The sequence below is a fragment of the Amborella trichopoda genome, chromosome 9 (genome assembly GCF_054954075.1).
Source record: "Amborella trichopoda isolate Santa Cruz 75 chromosome 9, AtrichopodaSantaCruz75HAP2 v2.0, whole genome shotgun sequence".
Classification (NCBI taxonomy): Eukaryota; Viridiplantae; Streptophyta; class Magnoliopsida; order Amborellales; family Amborellaceae; genus Amborella; species Amborella trichopoda.
This window is the reverse complement of record NC_142344.1, coordinates 49,247,196-49,256,355: the sequence shown is the minus strand read 5'-3', so window position 1 is coordinate 49,256,355 and position 9,160 is coordinate 49,247,196. Positions and strand designations below refer to the sequence as shown.

Sequence of the window (9,160 nt, the reverse complement as noted above, 5' to 3'; positions counted from 1 at the left end):
CAGTGCCTAGATATGATGATTGACCTGACATGGTAGCAAGACGGGCACGATAACGATACCGGCACGGCGGCAATACTACTCGACGATAGAACACCAACATCAACTAGCCCGGCACAATGGCAAGTTCGACGTGGCAGCAAGACGGGCACGGTAACTTAGGCCGTCACAACGGTAGTACTGGTCGATGACGAGACTACCGTGACAGTGCTAGACTTGTCCCTAGGTCAAATGAGAGAGCAAAAAGAAGAAGAAAGAGGGAGATAAAGAATAAGAAAAGCAAAGAGAGAAAGAGAGAGAAGAAGAGAGATATAAGAGAAAAGAGAAGGAAAGCAGAAGAAAGGCGAGAGAAGATGAAGAGAAAAAGGAAAGAGCAAAGAAAAGAAAGAAAGGAGAGAGAAGAGAATAAAGAGAAAGGAGAGAGAATAAAAGAGAGAGAAGAAAAGAAAAGAGAGAGAAAGAAAAGAGAGAGAAAGAAAAGAAAGAAATAAGTGATAAAAAACATGGACGGCGATGGACTTCCGCCATTCATGACAGAGAAAGAACATGGATGACGATCGACTTTCGCAAGTCGATGATAGAAAGAGAGAGAGACAGGAATGAAAAAGAATATCATGCGCGGTGATGATCATCGTCGTGCACCACATGGGAAAGGGGAAATTTGGATAGAGGCTCAGCCCGCCACTCGGATTAAGGCCCGGCTAACTGCGCATATTTCCATAAGGTTAAGAAAGACTAAGAACATCATACCCAGCGATGAGCATCGTCGTGCACGACTAAAAAGGAGAGAGAAGGAATATCAAGGTGAGGGAAAGAAAGACAGAGAGAGAGAGTTTTGGGAAAGATAAAAAAGAAAAAGAAAGTACAGAGAGAAGGTGAACAATGAGACATGAAAAAGAAAGAAAGAAGAAAGAGAAAAGGAAAGTGAAGAAAGAGATTAGGAAAGAGCTAGAGGAGAAAGAAAGAAAGAGAGAGAAAGAGATTAAGAAGTAGAGAAGATGAATAGGGAATGAAGAGAGAAAGAAACACGCATGGTGTTGCGACCACCGTGTGTGTCAGAGAGAGAAGAAAATAGAAAGAGAGATCTGTGCATGATGTTGCCAATGCCGTGCATGTTAGAGGAAAGAGAGAAACATGCACAACATTGCCACCACCATGTGTGTCAGAGAAAGGAGAAAACAAAAAGAGAGATTCGTATACAGAGTTGCCATCGTCGTGCATGTTCAGACGGAGAGAGACAAAGGGAAAGACAGAGCAGAGAGAGAAGGGAGAAGAAAGGGATTCGTGCACGGCATTGCCATCGCCGTGCATGTTCCGACAAAAAGAGACAAAGAGAAAGATAAAGCAAAAAGAGAAGGGAGAAGAAAGGAGAAGAAGAGAGCAAGAAACACGCACACCGCTGCCATTGTCATGTGTGCTAGAGAGATTCATGCACGGCGTTGCCATCACCATTCTTGTTCAGACAGAGAGAGACATAGAGAAGGATAGAGCAAAGAGAGAATAAAGAAAGAAGGAGAAGAGGAAGAAGAAGGAGAAGAGGAAGAAGAAGAAAAGAGAGAAGAAAACACACACGGCGTTGTCATCGCCGTGTATGTGAGATAGAGAAAAATAGAATAGAGAGAGAGAGGTTCATGCATGGCAGTGCTATCACCATGCACATTCAGTCAGAGAGAAATAGAGAGAAAGATCGACAAGAAGAAGAAAGACAGAGAATGGGACACACACAACGCTGTCATCTCCATGTGGGTTAGAGAAAGAGAAGGCAAAAGATGACATGCACTGCTCTGCCATAGTCGTGCTTGTCTACAGAGACGAAGTGACAGAAGCTAAGAAAAAAAGAAGAAAGAAAAGAGAGGGGAAGCAAGAGAGAGAAAAAAAAGGAGGAAAGAAGAAGATAGAGATGAGTGGAGAGAGAAAGAGAGACGAGAGGAGGAGAGGGAAAATTACCTTACCGAAGGATACCAACCCATTTTTTCTCTCTCTCCTCTCTCTTCTCTCCAAGACGCATCCATGAATTCAAAGAAGAAAATCGAACTTTATTGATCAATTGAAAGTCTGTAGGGGAACCAGGGAAGAGCCAGGGAAGCCTTTTACAATTAAGTTTCCATGTATTTATAGAGTTGGGCCCAAACATGGGTGGATGTCCAAAGCCTATCTCAATTGATGATAATTACAATTATTTTGAATTAAAATAAATTCTAAAAATAGTGCAAAATGATTGTTTTACCCCTGCCTCACAATTCATGGAATTTCAATACAGTCCCTACTGCTGCCCCAAACCATACATGATCTTCCGTGGATGATCTGGGATTGCTCTGGTGCTCGTTTGTTAAAAAGATGATTGTTTTTTTATAGGGCTCGGAAAGGCGATCGATTTGATACCAACTTCGAGCCATGGATCATGTTTTTAAGCCACGATCATGCGACTTGAAATTTGGATGGATCTTGAAAACTTCGGATCCATAGTGCGCTCGTTCCTTGATGTTTCTTCATGATTTATTCACTGGATCACACTAAGCATGATGTCACGATCGCGTGGCAATAAATACAGCTCGATTTCGTACCCGGACGAAGATTTCGCAACTTTTGAGTTTTGACCGAAATCTGAAATTTCGGCAACGAAATTTACAGTCACTTTATTTGCTTTGTGTGCGAAATCCGACCGTTCATCATGTACAGAGTTCGGACCAATGATAGCCCTAGACCTTACGCACACAATGGAACTGGTCTCGCATCAATCTAACTGCGAGCACTGTGATTTGGCAGCTTGAGCGAGGCATGTCGCTGCTGATTTTTCTGCAACTTTCTTCACGAATCAGTAACTTCTCTCTAGCTTCTCTCCTTGTTCGGGCATCGTCATGAGGCATGCCATAGATCGCAACGCTCATCTTGATGAGACGAACACGCTCACAAAATTTGAACGCGATCCGACTCAGGACGAATGAGATATGGGCACTGCCCAAGACTGTAAAAACAACCACCTTTAATGGTGATTTGGTGCAGGGAGGGTGCACAGGAATAGTGGGCGGCCGATCCCTTTTTGGTCTTTTACCCATAACTTTGTCCTGGAGTGCCCGATTAAGCCGAAACTTGACCCATAGAGATTTTCAACCGTGTCGGATCCAATGGCGGTGGTCCCATATCAATTTAATGCTCCAAAAATAGGGCTATAGTTACGAGGTCCGTTTCAGGGTGCTAGAGACTGATTTTTCTGAAATTGTTTCTTTGTCTGCAATTCCTTAGACATGTCGTATTGCAACGAAACTTGGCAGCTGGCCTTTTGAAGTACTTGAGAAAAATTTTACTCGTTCTGGAAAAATTCTGAGACTGACGAGAATTCCACTGTATGTCAAGGCTTTATTGACCAACGTCCTCTTTATTACGCATCAGGGACCAAGGAGCTGAAAAATGTCTTCAAACAGTCCACTTTTGGGAGCCAAAGAAAGACATCCACATATTTTTTAGTATTTCAAGACTCGACCTGATTGGCAAGGTAACTCAACCTCGGCTTGGCCGAGGCGATTTCTAAGCTACTTTCTTCATTCTTAAGTCTATTTCCGAGCTATTTGATCTCCAATAGACAATGGAGCTGGTGCATAGTTAATAAATTTTTTCTTTTTCCAAATAACTTGATAGAGCAAAATGGTGGACCATAATTCGTGTAGTCAATCTCAATTAGTTGAAAAAAAACTCTAATGATGATGACAATAATTTTTATTTCAAATAACAAATAAAATTGGGCTAAAATTTTGAGTGCAGCCCCACTTGGGTGCACCTGAAAAAAATATAATTCAAATTTAGAAAATGGTGAACTTACCTGCGCAGCATGGATATTGGTTATTTCAAAATTTTCTAATATTTTAGGTGTGAGACGGTCATGCCCAAAATTGCAAATCTCTCATATATAGAAAGTAATTAAAATTCAAATAATAACATACATTATCAACTGTTAATCAAGATCAATCTGCCAGAAGGTGGACCAAATTATTAAATAAAACAGCTTTCGCATTTTTTTCACAAATTTATGCAATGAACTATCTTTACTTACCCCTTATAATGTTAAACCATGAATACTATGCTTTGGATTTGAACCTATATGGCATGAGCACATTTTTCTTCCTCTTCTCCTTCTTCTTCTTCTTCTTATTGTTTTCTGGTTTTTTTTCCAAAGAACCCCTATGTCCTGTCGGCTAACCCATCTGGATCGAGCACTGGGTCAGCGATAAGTGCAGCAACAAATCTAGCAACTGTAACTTTAAGCACCGAAACTGATGGCTCCATCATTAAGTGCTAACAGCGTAGTTGGGATCAAGCCCACTCTTGGCCTCACTAGTAGAGCTGGAGTTATTCTTATATCTCCTCGACAAGACACTGTTGGGTAAGCTTTCTGTACATAAAAATGAGAAAGTATATATACTCACTGTGAAAGTATATCTATAGAATAGGATCATCACCACGGTTTGCTTCAATGAGGTGGAGTAATATTGATCTTTTATTTTCTTTTTAGGAAATTGTTCTTATTTATATTGGTCTTTTTATTTGAACAATAATCGTGAAATTATGGCGGAACAGTTTGCGATTCTATGTCATACCCACCATACAAAGTGCGTATGGCATAGTTTCCCTTTCATCAGTTATGTGTGCTATTGCAAGAACAATATAGGATTGATTTCCTCCTTCCAATCCACTCAGTAAATTCAGATTCAATAATTGTTATTTAGAATGCTACATATTGACTTTGAACAATTTCGTATACATTTTGGATTAACATGTAGAAAATGGCAGGCCAATTTGTCAGACTGTTATGGATGCAGTGTTTGTTTTGGATGAAATTGTGGTTTTGATCAAAGGGACAAGAAAGCTACAATAGCAGCATCCAATTTCATACCTGCTGGGTGTTACAAGTAATTTCTCAAGGCAGAGGGTCTTAGAGGGAAAAGAATGGGGATCCTAAGAGAGCCTTTCTTCAATTTCTCAGGGACATCTGTGTTAGCACAGACATTCGAAACCCATTTTAAAACATTAAGGTACTAATTAGAGAAGCCACTTGAATTTTTTTATGATGTATTATGATCATTGAAACACTGAGAACGGGTTAGAAGAGAAACTGAATATTTCAAAACTTGAGTATCTTGATATCGTTCAGAAGAAAAAATATCATGTAAGCCAACATCGTTATACTGTCATATAAGTCACTTTCAAACCTAGGGATCCGTTAGGCCCAAATTTTGCACACACGTAGGCCTCATTTGAAATATCAAAATTTATGAAAAATGAAAATAATCCACTATATAAATTTGCACACAAGATAGAAGACAATGAGGCTCCCATTTGGTGTATAAGAGATCTAAGACTTCTTCAACTTAAAACAATTTTTTTTAAAATTGTTTATTTTTCATATCCAAGTTGTATTCAAAATTTGAACTAGAAACGATCCCTTTGGCTATGTTTTGGAGCTCAGCCTATACTATAGCTATAAGCCTGTTGGAGTGTAGAAGTTATTCCCTCTAACTAAATTTTCATAAGGATGTATTTTTCTTTGTTATCTTAACACTGCACTTATTTTATTTTGATTTATGTCTTCTTTAAAATAAAACTCATCTAAAAGACGAATATTGATTGAAAATACAACTTATAAAGAAAATATGAGTTGCAGATAGTGTGAGAAAAACTAGAGTGTAAAAACTCAAAATACAAACACCATTGAAAGCTAAAGTTCCATTTTTCTTCTGTTTTTACTTGTTTCCTTTAAATTTCTTCCATCTTATGTTTAGTTAAAAAATTCCTAATAGTTTTCAAATTATTATGGGGAATTATCAAATTTTGACAACATGCTATGGAATAACTGCATCAGAAAATTCTCAAATAGATTTATGATATGCTTTTGGTTGTGTCGCAGGAAAAAGGGAGCCATTCTAGTAGATAACATAGAAATATCAAATATTAATGTCATTTTGGATGTTCGAGAGAGCGGAGAAGGGTTGGCATTGCTCTATGAGTTCAAAAAGGCATTGAATGCTTACTTGTCTGAACTACTGGTTTCACCTGTTAGGACATTGGCAGATGTGATTGCTTTCAGTATAAAGCATTCAAAAGAGGTATCTCTTGCCCTCTCCCCCATCCACTTCCCCTTCTCTACTTTAATTATAGAACTTGATGATGTTATATCCTCATTTAATCTCTTTTGAATGTTAGCCCTGGATCAAATTGACTTCTACTTTTATTTTAACATACTAGGGTGTTCACTCTTTTCTTTTAGCAGGCCGAAATCTATCAAACGGGTAAACGATTCCCTACCCATTTTCATTAATTCAAAAAGAACAAGAAAAATTAGAAGTATATTAGATCACTCTTTGATGGGTAGTAATTGTTGCATCAAAAAAATGCCCCAACAAGAGCCGTTTTGGTAGTATTTTGGTATATCAGGGTGTTGGGATAAGGCTTTGATGAAGATGATGATATTACATCAGAGTGTTCACACTTCTTCAACACATGTTCCATTTTTAGATCCTCCTTGTGTGAGGATGCGTCAAATTACCAAAAATAAATATCACAACCAATATTTTACTTTTGTTCATGATTTGCAGTAGACATGAATACACCTTTTCAGTTGGTTCAAACCCGAGCTTAAGCATGATCTAGCAGAAGCAATTCAATCCAAAAAAAACTCTGAATTGTTAAGGACAATGTTAACCAAACTAGTGCGATAGTATATTCCTTCATCTGACTTAAACCTCCAAAGTGGATGGTTGGCTTCTTACAAAACTATGTAAGAACTCTATAATGGGTCAAAAAGTAATAGCGCAGGTTACATCCCTTGAACATACAATTGAAATTCCCAGTTAGGTGGAAAACATGAAATATGTTAGTTTGTTTTCTTGGAAATACGGAATAATATATTCTATTAAGAAAGATGATTTTGTAGTATATCCATTATTTTCATGTTCCTTTTAGCACTAGTCATAAAAATAAAAAATGGGGGAGTGAGGACTTCTATGTAAATACTGAATATTTTGGAAGCAGACCATAATTACTGCAACCATAATGAGATTGACATAAATTTCCCTTAAAAAATAAAAAATTTATAAAAATCCAAAAATATAATAATTTATTTGTAATATGTTTCTTTATGTTTTTATCATTTTGGTAAAATAATGAAGTGTTTTGGCCGTGAATACTTATTTTTACATTTTTCTTTCTTTTTAGATTATTATTAAAATAACCCCGATCACAAAATTTATTCTTTTAAAATCCTTTTTTTTTTTACTACTTTTTAAACCTCATTTAAATGTGTTTTCTTTAATTTTACTTTAAACATGTTTTAGAACCTTTTTGGATATTTTGGGTTTCTTTTGTATTGTTTTATTTTTAACACTTTTTGCCCTGGCCGGACCCTGGCCAACTCGGGCCAAGTAACTTGGAATTCAGCCGAGTTAACCTAGGCTCGACCCATAGCCGACTTCCATCCCCAAGTCGTGGTTTTCCAACACTGATCCAGATAAATGGTTATTTTGCACAGGAGAAGCTCAAAGAGTATGGACAAGACACTTTCATAATGGCTGAGAGCTTAAACAGGTCAAACAGTAGCCAAGTGAAAAGGGCCATATCAAATCTCAAAGAGTTATCAAGAAATGGTATTGAGAAGGTGATGAGGGAGAAAAAATTAGATGCTATTCTGGCTCCTGCTAATACTCCAGTCTATACCATATTAGCAATTGGAGGTTATCCTGGGATCACTGTGCCTGCTGGCTATGACGAGGAAGGTGTGCCATTTGGGATTTGTTTTGGTGGACTCAGGGGCTCAGAGCCCAAGTTGATTGAGATCGCCTATTCTTTTGAGCAAGCAACACACATTAGAAGGCCTCCAACCTTCAAGTCTTGATACAAATGGTTGTGTTTTGCACTTAATAGTACGACCCACTTTTATTTGATGATAAATACAATGCATACTTATGATTGGTATTAATGCATCTAGATTGGTCACCTGTCTAAATATTAATTATGTGGCTGATGATTGGTATTAATGCATGTAAATTGGTCACCTGTCTGAATATTAATTATGTGGGCTTTTTTTTTTCCCTTTGTTTTTGGAGTAGTTCAGTGTTAGGAATAGAACTTGGGATGTAGCATTGCTTGATATCAACTAATAACCACTCAAGCCCAAGCCTAACCCTATTCCCATTGTGCTTTTAATGTTTGAATACACACAAGAAAATGAGTTCAAGTGGTATTTTGCTTCTTTTCTATCTATAAAATTTATGATACGAAAATCATATAAAGAGACAATTTACTTTTAGTACAAGGAAGTCATAATCGCTCTTGTCCGTCAGATTTCAAGTCGGGTAGTTGTAAAGTGTGGTTTATTAAACTTAGAGTTATAAAAAAAAAAAAAAAAGTATCAAACTTTGTGAGACACCCCAAAGTATCCAATTTGACATGTAATAGCTAGTAGCATTATTGACGTCCTTGTACCAAAGATAACTGGCTCATTGTAGACAATACCTTTATGATATGAATACTCTTAAGATACTTAAATGAATCTTTTTTTCGTAGTAGATCAATGACTACTTGAACTTTGTTAATCCAAATCCATTAATATTTCCCGGCTAATAGGTTCCATAAACACTTGGTTTTATCTTAGTATAATTTGATTGTTAGGATAGTGCACTAGTATTACTTTTATCCTATGGCATTGTATACTATGAAATCATTTATTTTTTGTACAAGGTCACAGTCACTTTTAGCTATTGGATGTGAAATTCAATAGATTAAAATATATCATAACATTTGACAAATTTTATTTTGGGCTTTGTGCCCAAATATCCTCAACTCTTAGATTTCAAATATAGCAATCAATAATAATTGTGACTTCCTTGTATCCAAAGTCAATTCATACATTATGTCACTACAATGCACTATTTCAGGTTCCATGTTTACACTATGCAGGATGTCACTTTTACTTTAATGATATAACTTGAAGAAAATCTCAAACCAATGAATAACCAAGAAAAGTCATATCCTAAATATAAAAATATAAGGGAATCATCCTATTAGAGAAAATAACAAAACTCTACATAGCTTTGTTTACGCATGAAGCTTGGCCGAGAAAGAACTATGTTTCTTCCAGCTCAGTTTAAGGGATACAAAATCAATAAAAATTAAT

At 36.9% G+C, this 9,160-nt stretch overlaps 1 pseudogene; it reads left to right on the top strand.

The window, feature by feature from the left end:
• LOC18441729 (putative amidase At4g34880) overlaps positions 1–7,905 on the top strand; it is a 19,128-nt pseudogene extending 11,223 nt beyond the window's left edge.
• Positions 7,906–9,160: the final 1,255 nt, after the last annotated feature.